Below are 13,056 nucleotides of genomic sequence, written 5' to 3'. Positions count from 1 at the left end.
TTTAATATTATTTTAAGTGTTTACAGCATGATAGTATGTATGTGTGAAAGTTTCATGAAGAAATTTTATTATTTAAATATTTAATTTGATAAAAGGACTAAATTGCATAAAATGCAAAATTGGTGTTCTATTAGCTAAAGGTATTAAATGAATATGAAATTAAATAGTGGAGGCCCTTATGCCATTTCAATTGTGAGTGGGCAATTATGGACATGCATTAAGTGATTTTAATGTTTTATAACCAAGGTTAATTAAGTAAATGTGTAATTTAGCATAAAATAAATAAAACAAAAGCACAATTTGGTGTCCATCTTCTTCATTTCCAAAAATTAAAGAAGGAAAACACCATTTTTGTGCTTTTGAAAGTTCAGGCATGGTATCTTAAGCATGTAAGTGATTTTTGACTCAGTTTTTAATGATTTTTATGTTTTTGAGATTGTTGCAACTAGGTCTAGCTAGCCCAGGGACTATTTTGCAAAACTGTTAAAGATTTTGAATGATTCCATTGTTGAATACATGTGTATTTTGAAGTTTCTTGATAGATTAAGAATGGTTGTTGATAGTTAAGCAAGTTTTGTAAAGTGATTTTTAGTGAAAATGTAATAGGGATTAAATTGAGAAATGTGTAAAGTTAGTGGTTAAAGGTGTGAGTAAATGAAAATTATGGCTGATAGGGGCATTATGGTAATTCAACTAGCATGGGTTAGTCTTGAATTTCATTAATTTGTGATTTTGTGAAATAAGGACTAAATTGTAAAAAATATGAAATTTATAGGGAAAAAGTGTAAATGTGTTTTAAAGTGTATTTTGGACTAAATTGAATGAATAAATGATTGAATAAGTTAAATTTGAATATAATTAGATCAAGAAAAGTGGAATACGGACTTGGATCGGAGAAAAGATAAAGTTATCGACTAATCGACTCGATTCGCTATTTTAGCATCCAAGGTAAGTTCGTATGTATTAAGCATTGTAATAATTATGCTTTTAGTGCTTTGATATTGCATAAATTGTATATACGAGACTACAGTTATGTTCGACAACAAATCGACTATTTGTGGCACTTAGTGTGCGATTCGACATAGTTTCGGCTATATATGACACTTAGTGTGCGATTTGAGATAGCGTCGGCTATGTACGGCACTTAGTTTGCGAGATATCAAGTGTGGCACTTAGTGTGCGAAATATTGAGTATGGCACTAAGTGTGCGAGGCATTGAGTATTCAACGACATTCTGTGTATGTATGAACTTTTTATGGATTGGTACATGTATGTACATGTATATTATGAGCTTAAAATCGAAGAAGTTGTAAAGCTTGTATATAAGTTTATGATTAAGTAGGTGAAAGATTTGTTAGTAATCATAAAGTACATGATAATATGTTTAGATTGATGAATATTGTATTTGTGATTAGTTAAGTTTATATCATACGAGCTTACTAAGCTTATTAGCTTACTTTGTGTATTTTCCAGTGTTTTATAATGATATCGAAGCTAGCTCAGATTTGGGGATCATTAGAGACTTCATCGCACTATCGAACATCTATTTTGGTACTTTTGAAGTTATGTATATATGGTATATGGCATGTATAGGCTTGAGTATGTTTGATGAACATGTGTTTTTAGGCCATTTGAGTTGGCTTGTGATAATGAATTTCTTAATTTATTAAGTTGTGTAAATGGCTTTGTTTTGAGTTAGGTAATTGACCTATATTGAGTGAATGAAGTTGAATTGATAATGCATGTTGGAATGGTTTAACCATATGAATTACATATGTGAATTATGTCTAGTAAAACAAGTTGAGTTGATAGGTACTTGAATAGGTAAATGACATTGAATTGAGTATAGAAATGGTTGAAATGGATATAGTATGATTGTGTATTGGTTGATGACTTTTGCCTGCATATTTGTGTCTTGAAATGGTACCAATTGGGCTTCTATAAGTATGTGGAAAATGGATGACAAAATGGCTTGGTAAAATGACCTATTTTTGTCCATGAGAGTAGAGACACGGGTGTGTGTCTTAGCCGTGTGTGACACACGGTCATGTTGCACGGCTTTGTGTCCCCTGGTGTTGAAATTAGAATGAAGTCAGTATGCTCCACACGGTCTCACACACGGGCGTGTGACCGGTCGTGTGGTACAAGTCAGTATACCCCTTAATTGGCACACGGCCTAGCACACAGGCGTGTGTGGCCACTTCAAAGGGCACACGGGCGTGTAGTTGGAGTGTGACCCAAGTTACTATGTATGCGTTGTTTTCACACGGCCAGAGACACAGGCGTGTCTGGAGCCGTGTGAGGCATACGGCCTGTTCACATGGGCGTGTGACCCCTTTATGGTTGAAATTTTTCTAAGTTTCCAAAAATTTTCGTATGTTATCCGTTTAGTCCCAAACTACTTTTAAAGCATGTTTAAGGTCTCGTAGGCTCGTTTGAGGGACACTATGATTGGTTGTGATTAAATCGTATTTGAATTGATAAATTATATGTAAAATGTGCATTTAAAAGTGTTGTAAGTCCGGTAATGCTTCATAACCCTATTCCGACGATGAATACTGGTGAGAGGTGTTACACGTGTCCCTTGGGTACACGAGCATGTATGGTTGGGAATTAGGGATTTAGTGTTTTGGTGCCACACGGCCTGGCCACACGGATGTGTGGCTAATTTGGGGATTTAGGGATCCCACACGGGTGTGTGTTTTAGACACACGACCATGTCTGGTGGGCACATGGGCGTGTGATACCCTCACACGGTCGTGTCAGACTTGTACTCTATTTTAGCACATTTGAACAGTCAGTTACATGGTCTATTCACACGGCCACATCCCTGGCTCACACGAGCTTATACCTTAGTCACACGGTCGTGTGTCTCCCTCCATACAGGTTTTTTGACCCCCACACGGCTTAGGCATTTCCACACGGCTAGAGCATAAGGCCGTGTGGTCGTAAGTCACAAATTTTAGTTTGTGTATGTTTTTTATCTGAAAATTCATCTGTGTATTCCGACCCTTGGCTAGACTTTAGTGAGGGTAATTAAGTCTCTATATCTGCGGCTTTGTGTTATGTTTATGTGTAATTTGTGACTGTTGTGTGTGAGATGTTTAATTTCTGAACTCCGTTAGCTGTGTGTATGTGTGTGTGTGTATGCATATTTGTTTCTGTTTAACTATTTGTCGATGTGTTCATTGTTTCTGTAAGATTGTATACATACATACATTTGCAAAAGTAAATTTTGGGTTAGATGCGAAGAGAAGGAAGAATGAATCTGATCTGATCTGATCTAACAGTTTTACTACAACCTATTCATACAACGATTTACCACACTGTACTGTATGTACATCAACTTTGCTGCGTACTATTATTTGATTTGGCAGTTTAAACCGTAACAGGTCTGTACAACGGATTATCGCATTGTACTATTCTGCATATATGCTAGCCTTGCTGCATATTACTATCTGAGTGGCTTAGTCCACATTCATGATGTGTAGGGTTGGATGGGCCTTTTGAGGTCTTAATTGGTGTGTTTGGTTGGATGAGCTCTAACAACTCTTTTGGGGTATGATCGGGGGATGGGAGGTGTGTTGGCTGGATGGGTGGGTTTTAGTACTTGATTGCATTCATATGCATCTGTTTGGGTGTTTGATTATTTGACCATATTCTATTTGACTAATCAACACTTGTATTGAGTATTTTATGTGTGTTTGGTGTGCTCTAACTATTACATGTGTTGGGACATTAGTTTCGTGTTAGCTTTCTATTTTTACCTATATCTGTAAATATGTTTTTCTACTGAATTGCTATATGGAGTTTTCTTCTTTAAATATGTTGTTTATCATTTTGAACTCACACTGAGCTCGGATAGCTTACCCCCTTAGTGTTTCCCTTTTCAATTACCTTTTTGAATTTTGATGCTAGACTCGATAGGTGGAGGTCTCAGACAATCACAGTTAAAAATAACATAACAATTTGTCTTTTCAGTTTTCGTTTCGATATATTATTTGAAATTGTAAGGTTTTAGTGAAACTGTGGTACAAGTTCTATTTTTGATTTTTCTCGTAAATCTAATTTTATTCGTAAATTAAACTTAACTGCAACGTTTCTGTTTGAAATCTAAAAGATTAAATATTCTTGTTTTGTTAAATATTCCCACGATCACTTTCGTGATCAATGTAACCTCCGGGGATTCAGTCTAAACTTCTAGGCTGGGTTTTGGAGCGTTAGAAGAAAACTGAAATCATCCAATTTTTCAATACAAACCCAATAAATTAAATTAAAATCATATTCTCAGTCGGAATCAGTTTCCAACTCATTTGTATCCTTTTTTTGGTGTTTTCCTCATCCTCATTTTCCTTGGGATCCTCTTCCTTATCTTTATCATTTCCTTGTACAAACCCATATTTAATGGGTGGGAATTGTGGCATCTGCAGGTTGTCTTTGTGCATAATCTTTAAAAATCGGCCTTGCCTCTTGCAGCTATTGAATTATCCATTGTAAGCATAGAATGTTACTTCTATCTTGATATTGTCTAGTCTCTATTTCTCATCTTCGTTTTAAAGATTGAGGGGCTTTCCAATTGTTGTTCTTGTTGTAGGTTCCATTCTATAACTTGTTTATGATGTGACTCTAAGAGCTATTTATATGTGGAGTATCTGATGGGATTCTTCATTGGCCTAAAAATAATCTTGACTACCCCTAGGAACCTTTGCCTTTTTACATAGGGCTGTTACAAGATGCAAAAAGGGCATCCCAACTTTTTTTTTATGAACACAACAAATCATGCTTCTGTATATCCAAGTCCCAATACAGATCTTTTCCTTTTGTAAAATAGCATAAAGAAGATTACCTAGGAAAGTAGTGATGTTAGCGACATGCATAGTAGGATATATCTAAGAACAGATAAATTGCAACCACATTTTAGCCTTAGGGGACATGTTAGTTTGGTGAAATGATATTAGAGAATTAGTTCCCAATTCACATTTCCAAACACCTCGCCCCTCAGTTAAATAGTTTATTATGTTTTCCATATCTATATTTCGATAAAAAATCAAATTGGTTTGTTGCAGAAAATCGTACATATAGAACAGAGCATCATAAAATCTACAAATTTTTTGGGGTGAAGCAGAGATGTCCTTACCCCTAATAGTTACTTGTGACCATGGTTCGCCCAATGGTCTTTTTGCTTCGGACTATTTTAACGAAGCATAAAATTCTTGTACAACCAAACTGCATACCAATTCTGTTAGAGTTTGACAGAAATTTTCCCACTTATGGTATTGCACTAAATCCCATATATCGCTACAGAGACCTATCGGGAATTCGAATCCCCTTTCTTAGAGAAACATTTTCTTCTTGATTTTAAATAAGTAAGTTTCTACTTCTTTCTCTTTAGTGCTCGTAAAATTATCAACTGTTGATGGCTCATTGTCCGTAATTCCTCTAAATTGCCTAGAAGCAAAGTAAACCACCCCAAAATTTCAATAATCAATGACCAAACAAGAAAAAACTATTAAAACATTGAAATATAATTAGCCAAGGGTTGAGTTGCTTAACCTTTTTTGTCATTCGGCTTGAGTTTGCTGGGCATGTTGGATGGTTGTAACGACAAGATCTCGTCCTACATGAAAAAAGAGAGAGAAGGAATGGAGAATGTTTTGTTTTAACCCAAGGAAAAGAGATGTGGGGGATGTTTAGTGGTTAAAGTTTAAGTTTGGGGGTTTAAGATGCTATTATGTGTGTTATTTTAGAGGTTTTAGGGTTAATTTGGATGGGTTTTAAACAATATTTCGGTGGGTTGCGTGAGTATCTGAAAAAATATATCGATTTGATTTTGTGTCGCGAAACTAGGTGTGGATGTCATGACACAAATCTTCGAAGTTTTCAATTTTCTCTTTTGAAATACTGTGTTGCAACATCGGGGTTCAGTTTCACGACATTAGCTCTCTTTTTTTCGAAATCCGTCATTTCAAAGTGCATTGTCGCAACTAGGCAAAGCTAGTATGTCACATTGCGATGGGGAACCCCCTCACATTGTGACATCAATCCTGTAATTTGAAACTTTTACAATTCAGTCCTAATTTGATCTCTGGTTAACATTAAAACTTTCGTAAGCTCATGTAAGACCTGGGTATGATTATATGACGTATTATATATGTATATTGCTTGCATTTTTATGTTATTTGGTATTAATAAGTTTAATTCGATCGTAGTTGCTTTGGCAACGAATGTGACACCTTATAGTTCGAACCTGATGATCTGGTCGAGTATGGGGTGTTACAATTTAATTAAAAAAATTAATTAATTAAAATTAATTTAATAAATAATGTTTCTTTTAGGAAATAGAAAAACATGTACTAGGGTGGATTGAATTATAAAGTGTTGGGTTAAAAGTTCAGGAAGCACATATAATTGGACCCAATACAGAAGAAGCCCTAATCTGCATTATAATACATATGGGAGAAAGCATATCCTACTAGCCCTCTCTCTCCTAGTTCAACTAGGGGATTGTTTTTTTTCTATTAAATAGACATTAAATGTATTTTACTAATTCAACTAGGGTTTCATTTCCTCTCCTTATAAACAGATAACACCGATAGGGCTAAAAATACAATAAGTTACACACAACTTTTGGGATATTGTTATTTTGTTTGAAAATAGTGAGAAATTATTTCTAAGAATAAATTTTATTTTCTGAGAGAATAACATTTCTATTGGTTTCTATTAGAGATAGTTTTACTTTTCCACTGAAAGTAAAGTCAATAATTTTTGGTTTTGTGTTTGATTCGAATTTGTCTGAGCCTACACTCGAAGCAGTCCATGGTATGAGAATAGCGAAGAAGGTTGTAACGCCCCAAAATTCTTATTTTTGTTTCTGCTAAAATGTGACACACAACTGTGTATCTGCTTCAGTGGTTAAGTGTTATGGGTATGTGTGAGAGGTCCCAAGTTCAAGCCTTTCGGTTGGAAAATTTTGATATTTTTTTTGAATAAAGCCTTAACCTTATTTAATAGGCTTATATTTAATTGTGGGTAGAACCATATCAAAATGGGCCCATTGGCCTGTTGGTTAAGGTGTGTGATGAAGTGTTGGAGGTTCTGTGTTCGAATCGCTATGCAAGCATGGATGTTATTTTTTTTACTCGTTTAACCGAGAGAATTTTGGTCAAACTAAAAGTCTGAGTGGTGGAGGGAGTGGGGAGATGGGTGAAGAGAAGTAAGGGGGAAAGATTTAGGAAGTTATCAGTTTTAATTTGAATCTTTTTCAAAAATTTCGATTTCTGCAAAAATATTCTCTCTGCTCTTCTGCAGAATATCCATTGGTTTCTTTCTCTTTTTTTTTTGTTTTCCTTCGTGCCTCCATCGTGTTCGGTGATTGAACTTGCTCGTTCGATAAGTTTTCGCTTTGCCACTTTCTCTCGTTTCGTAGACGGTTCTTTGAAAAAAAAGATTATTTCGATTCTTTCGAAATAGGTGAAAATCAAGTAGCAGTTGGTGCTTCTGCAGAGTTTTGAATGTTGGGTTTTTGGTTCGTTGACGATAAGTGACGAGTTCACTTTACCAATGTTCTAAGGGTTCCGTTGAGAAATATTCCCTGTTTAGTTTTCGATTGTACTACTGAAAATTGGCCTTGGTAATGTCTATTATAGGTTCTGGAGATTCGTGACCGCCTATAGGAGCGAAATCGTAACAGGTGTGTACTCGATTGCACAGAAAACAAGGTTTCAATGAAAGCTAAAAACCTTACTATCGACGCCACACGGGCGTGTGGTCGCCCGTGTGGTAGGCCGTGTGCCCTGACACGGGCGTGTGATCGACGAGGCCAGGTCGTACGCTGAGGACAAGGCTGCGTGATGGCAAGGCAGGCCGTGTGCGACACACGGGCTGGACTAATTTGGGCCGTATGGACCACACGGGAGTGTGGGCCTAGACGGGTAAACCAGACAGGCGTGTAGGATTCTAGGCCAGGCCGTGTGATCTATACGACCAAGGCCAATTTGGGCCGTGTGGACCACACGGGTGTGTGGGCCTATACGAGCAAGCTACATGGGCGTGTGAGCTCATTTTTTTGAAAAGTTCTGTAAGGTTGCACAGGTCACCCATGTCGATTGTGGACTTACTGTAGAGTTGGTAAGCATTACGTAGACCCCTAATTATGTGATCTGATTGTGTGATGTTTGACTGAGCTTGAATACCGAATTGATTGTATGATTTGATAAAATTGCATAACTGCGTGACATTCTTTTACATACTGCATTACATTGGGGTGGGTTGATGATTTGTGGAGGAAGTGTCTGAAAGGCTCTTAAACCTGCTATCTGGCAACGCAGCTGCAAATTTCTGATTATGTGCAGCGTTTTGGTACAACATGGTGTGTAGGGATGGGTGGGTTGATTTAATCCCCACATGTTATGCAGGGTTGGATGGAGATGGTATGTAGAGGTTGGTGGGTAGGATTTTGATATTTTGTTCTATATATTATATTTGAGATTGGGCCAAGGCCCAAACTTATATCTGAGAGCGTTTCTGTATATATTCTGATGTGTATCTATATACATGTTTCCAAGGGGATTACACACTGAGTTTACGAAAACTCACCCTTTAGATTTAATCTGTACAAGTATTCCCTAGACTTAATGGGTCGGTGCAGCAGAGAACTCGATGGTGGCCACAAATATTTAGACTGCTTTAAACTCTATGTTGGTATTTATTTCTTATTTAATTTCTGGGTTATTTTTGATGTAATTTGGGACATTATGGACTGATTGACTTTATTTTGAATTTTTAAACTGCTTGCGAATTTTTAGACTAAAATCGATTTTTAATCAAAATAACAATTTCCTTAAATACAAACGGTTTTCCAAAGATGAAAGTCATCAAAGCTTCTGCTAAAAATATACGACTTTTGCCATAACATTAGAATATGAATTTTACTCTAAATTAAGATAAAAACGAATTAACTGGAATAGTTTTCACTTAACAAACTCGTTTTTGAATTTTATTCCATGTGACATTACTGGATTCGGCCATAACGTCTAGGCCAAATTTGGGGTGTTACATTTAGTGGTATCAGAGCCAGGTTTAAAACTCAGCTGTGAATTTTGGGTTCTAAAATTATTTTTCTTTTAAAGAATTATTTCTAAATGTTTTCAAATATTCTGGTTAAGTGTGTAGTTCACAGAGTCTCTGGCGCCGATCCTATAAGTTTTCTGAAATTTGTACTGTTTATTTCGTAATACTGTAGATAGTATATTCTGAAACTACTATATGTAGTATTGATAACTGTAGTGAGACTACAACTTACGAAAACAAACTCTGAACTTCTGATACTGTTTTGCATAAAATATCTGTTAATAAATACTGAAACTGTAACTGATCCATAAAATTTGTAATACAGATAAATTGAATTAGACAATGAGCGCACGAGGTATCCACGGATGTAGTACTAGAGGCCGAGGTAGAGGCCGTAGAGGAGCTCAAGCTGAGTCCTCTTCCATGGATAATATACCGAATTTAGACACGAGTGAGACGCCAGTGTCTGCTGCTATTGAGAGTGGGTCTCATGATCGCATAGCTGGGGATGACGCATTGTCCCAGGCTATGCTTAGGATTTTAGAGAGGGTCGCTGGGCCCAATGCTGGATCTGGGGGCTTAGGGTCGGTTACAGAATGACTTCGGTCCAATAGGGCTAAGTTATTTAGGAGTGTTACTAGTGTTGCCCCCAACGTGGCCGAGTATTGGATGGAGGCCACTGAAAGAATCATGGATGATTTGGATTTTACCCCTAAACAGAAACTGAAAAAGGGTTGTTTCCTTGCTTCGTGATAAAACATATCAATGGTGGCTGACCGTTAAGGAGGGCACTCAACTTGAGCGTCTATCATGGGATTTCTACAAGATAGCCTTTCAGGGTAAATATGTGGAGGCAAGCTACATCGATGCTATGAGATGTGAGTTCTTAAATCTCACCCAGGGTGATCAATCAGTGGCTGAGTATGAGGCCGAATTTCTAAGACAGAGCCGTTATGCGGGAGGCATGGTGTTGTTTGAGTATGAGATGTGTGTCTGTTTTGAGGACGACCTTAGAGATAGCCTGAGGGTACTGATAGGTCCGCAGAGGGAGCGTGAGTTTGCTGTTCTGATCGAGAAGGCTAAGATTGCTGAGGATGTTAAGCACATGGAGCGTCATAATAGGGATCGTGAGAGGGGTAAAAACAAGAAGGATTCAGAGCCCTCGGGTTCTGAGATGAGGCCTAAGAAAAAGGCCAGATTTGATGGGCTGGTTAGAGTTGGGCCCCTTATTGCCCCTGTTGCTTCTGTTGCTCCTACTGGGATCTTGCCTTGTGGGCTTTATGGTAGACGCCATCTAGGCGAATGTTGGAGGTCGACTGGAACATGTTTGATATGTGGGTCTACGAAGCACGGTGTTCGAGAGTGCCTGCTGAGGGCCGATCAGATGCAAGCTTCAGGTTCTATTATTGCATAATCGTTAAGGGTAGTTTAACAGCAGCTAGGGGTCATGGTTAGGCTAGGGTTGGTAACGGCATGGGCCGTGGATAGAGAGCACCGGGCAGAGGTGCTGGGCACACTAAGACGAGACAGCTTGCTTTAGTTTATGCTACACGTCGCTGAGAGGACAGAGATGCTCCAGACCTCATCACTGGTACGTTCGTTATTTTTGATGTAACATACATTGCATTGATAGATATAGAATCCACTCATTCCTATATTTCCTGCTCTGATTCTGGGAATCTGGGGTTATTGGTTGAAAGTACCTCCAGTGAGGTCATGGTTCTGAGCCCGCTAGGGCAAATGGTTAGAGATATCAAATTATACAGAAATGTTCCTTTAAAGGTTTAAGGGACGGTATTTCTGGCTGAGTTGATGAAGCTTCCGTTTTGGGAGTTCGACTTGATTCTGGGGATGGATTGGTTGGTTAAGCACCGAGTAAGTCTGGATTGTACGACTAAGAGGGTTGTTTTGAGAACTAAGGAGGAAGTTGAGGTAGTGGTGATTGGGAAATGTCTGGATTTTCTAACTAATGTGACTTCTACGCTTGTGGCGAAAAAGTTGGTTCAGAAAGGATGTGAGACATATCTAGTGTATGTAGTGTTTCCGATTCTGGGGATTCTTCAGTGAAGGGCCTCACAATTGTGAGGGATTTTTCAGGTGTCTTCCCTGTGGAGCTACCGGGTTTACCTCCATGCCGTGAAATGGATTTTAGGATTGAAATTATTCTAGGTACAGCTTCGGTGTCTATCGCCCCCTATCGAATGACACCGAAAGAGCTCACCGTGCTTAAGTCTCAGATTCAAGAGTTGTTAGATCGTGGGTTCATTCATCCCAGTGTGTCTCCATGGGAAGAACCTATTTTATTTGTGAAAAAGAAAGATAGGACAATGAGGATGTGTATCGACTATCGACAGCTAAACAAGCTAACAATCAAGAATAAGTACCCACTTTCAAGGATTGATGATTTATTCGACCAGTTCAGAGGGACTTTGTAATTTTCCAAGATAGATCTATAGTCGGGTTATCATCAATTGAGGGTTAGGGAGGCGAGTGTGTACAAGACGACATTTAGGACTCAATATGGACAGTACGAGTTTCTAGTGATGCCCTTTAGTTTGACTAATGGACCAACAGCATTTATGGACTTGATGAACCGAGTGTTCTAACCCTATCTGGATCAGTTTGTGGTAGTGTTTATCGATGATATCTTGGTGTATTCTAAGTCTGAAAATGAACACGATGAGTATCTGAGAGTGGTACTAGAGATTCTTCGTGAGAAACAGTTGTATGCGAAGTTCAACAAGTGTGAGTTCTGGCTCCAAGAAGTAACATTTTTAGGACACGTAGTTTCTACTGAGGGGATAAAGTTGATTCTCGTAAGATTGAGGCGGTGTTGGATTGAAACGACCGAAGAATGTGTTTGAGATCCGCAACTTTCTGGGGTTGGTAGGTTATTATCGGCGTTTTGTAGAAGGATTCTCCTTAATCGCAGCCCCGTTAACGAAACTTGTGTGTAAAGGAGTTTCTTTTGTGTGGACTGATTCGCAGCAAGAAAGCTTTGAGAAGCTTAAGACTGTATTGACTGAGGCCCCTATTTTGATACAGCCGGAGTCTGAAAAAGAGTTTACCATTTATAGTGATATGTTATACGTTGGTTTGGGTTGTGTGTTGATGTAGGATGGTAAGGTGGTTGCATACGCGTCTCGCTAGCTTAAGACTCATGAGGTAAATTACCCAATGCATGACCTAGAGTTGGCCGTAGTGGTGTTAGCATTGAAAATCTGGAGGTATTACCTTTATGGTGAAAGGTGTATCATCTTTACAGATCACAAGAGCCTCAAGTATCTCCTCACTTAGAAGGAGCTAAATCTTAGGCAGCGTAGATGGATTGAACTGCTTAAGAACTATGACTGTACGATTAAATATCACCCTGGTAAGGTTAATGTGGTGGCCGATGCACTGAGCTGTAAGGTTATGACTAATTTGAGGGCAAAGGTTATGACTAATTTGAGGGCAATGTTTGCTCATCTCAGTTTATTTAATGATGGTAGCCTGTTGGCCGAGCTTCATATTAAGCCGACATGGATTGAATAGATTTGAGGTAAACAGTTGGGAGATAAGCCTTTTAAGTTATAGTTTCATCAGGTTGAAAATGGTGGCACCACTAAGTTTGGGGTAAATAGTGATGGAGTACTTTGTTGCTGTGGTCGAATTTGTGTACCTAATAATGAGCATTTACGATAGTTGATTCTGAGGGAGGCGCATAATAGCCCCTATGCCATGCAGCCTAGTGGAAATAAGATGTACTGAGATCTTCGAGAGTTGTACTGGTGGCCAGAGTTGAAGTGTGAGGATACTGACTTCGTTGCTAGCTGTTTGACTTGTTATCAGGTTAAGGCTGAGCATCAGTTGCCTTCGAGTTTGCTACAGCCTATTAAGATTCTCCTTTAGAAGTGGGAACGTGTGACGATGGACTTCGTTAGTGGGCTACCCTTGACACCCACTAAGAAGGATTCTGTTTGGGTCATTGTGGATCGATTGACCAAG

Source organism: Gossypium hirsutum, chromosome A06 (genome assembly GCF_007990345.1).
Source record: "Gossypium hirsutum isolate 1008001.06 chromosome A06, Gossypium_hirsutum_v2.1, whole genome shotgun sequence".
Lineage (NCBI taxonomy): Eukaryota > Viridiplantae > Streptophyta > Magnoliopsida > Malvales > Malvaceae > Gossypium > Gossypium hirsutum.
Note: the sequence above shows the minus strand (reverse complement) of the source record.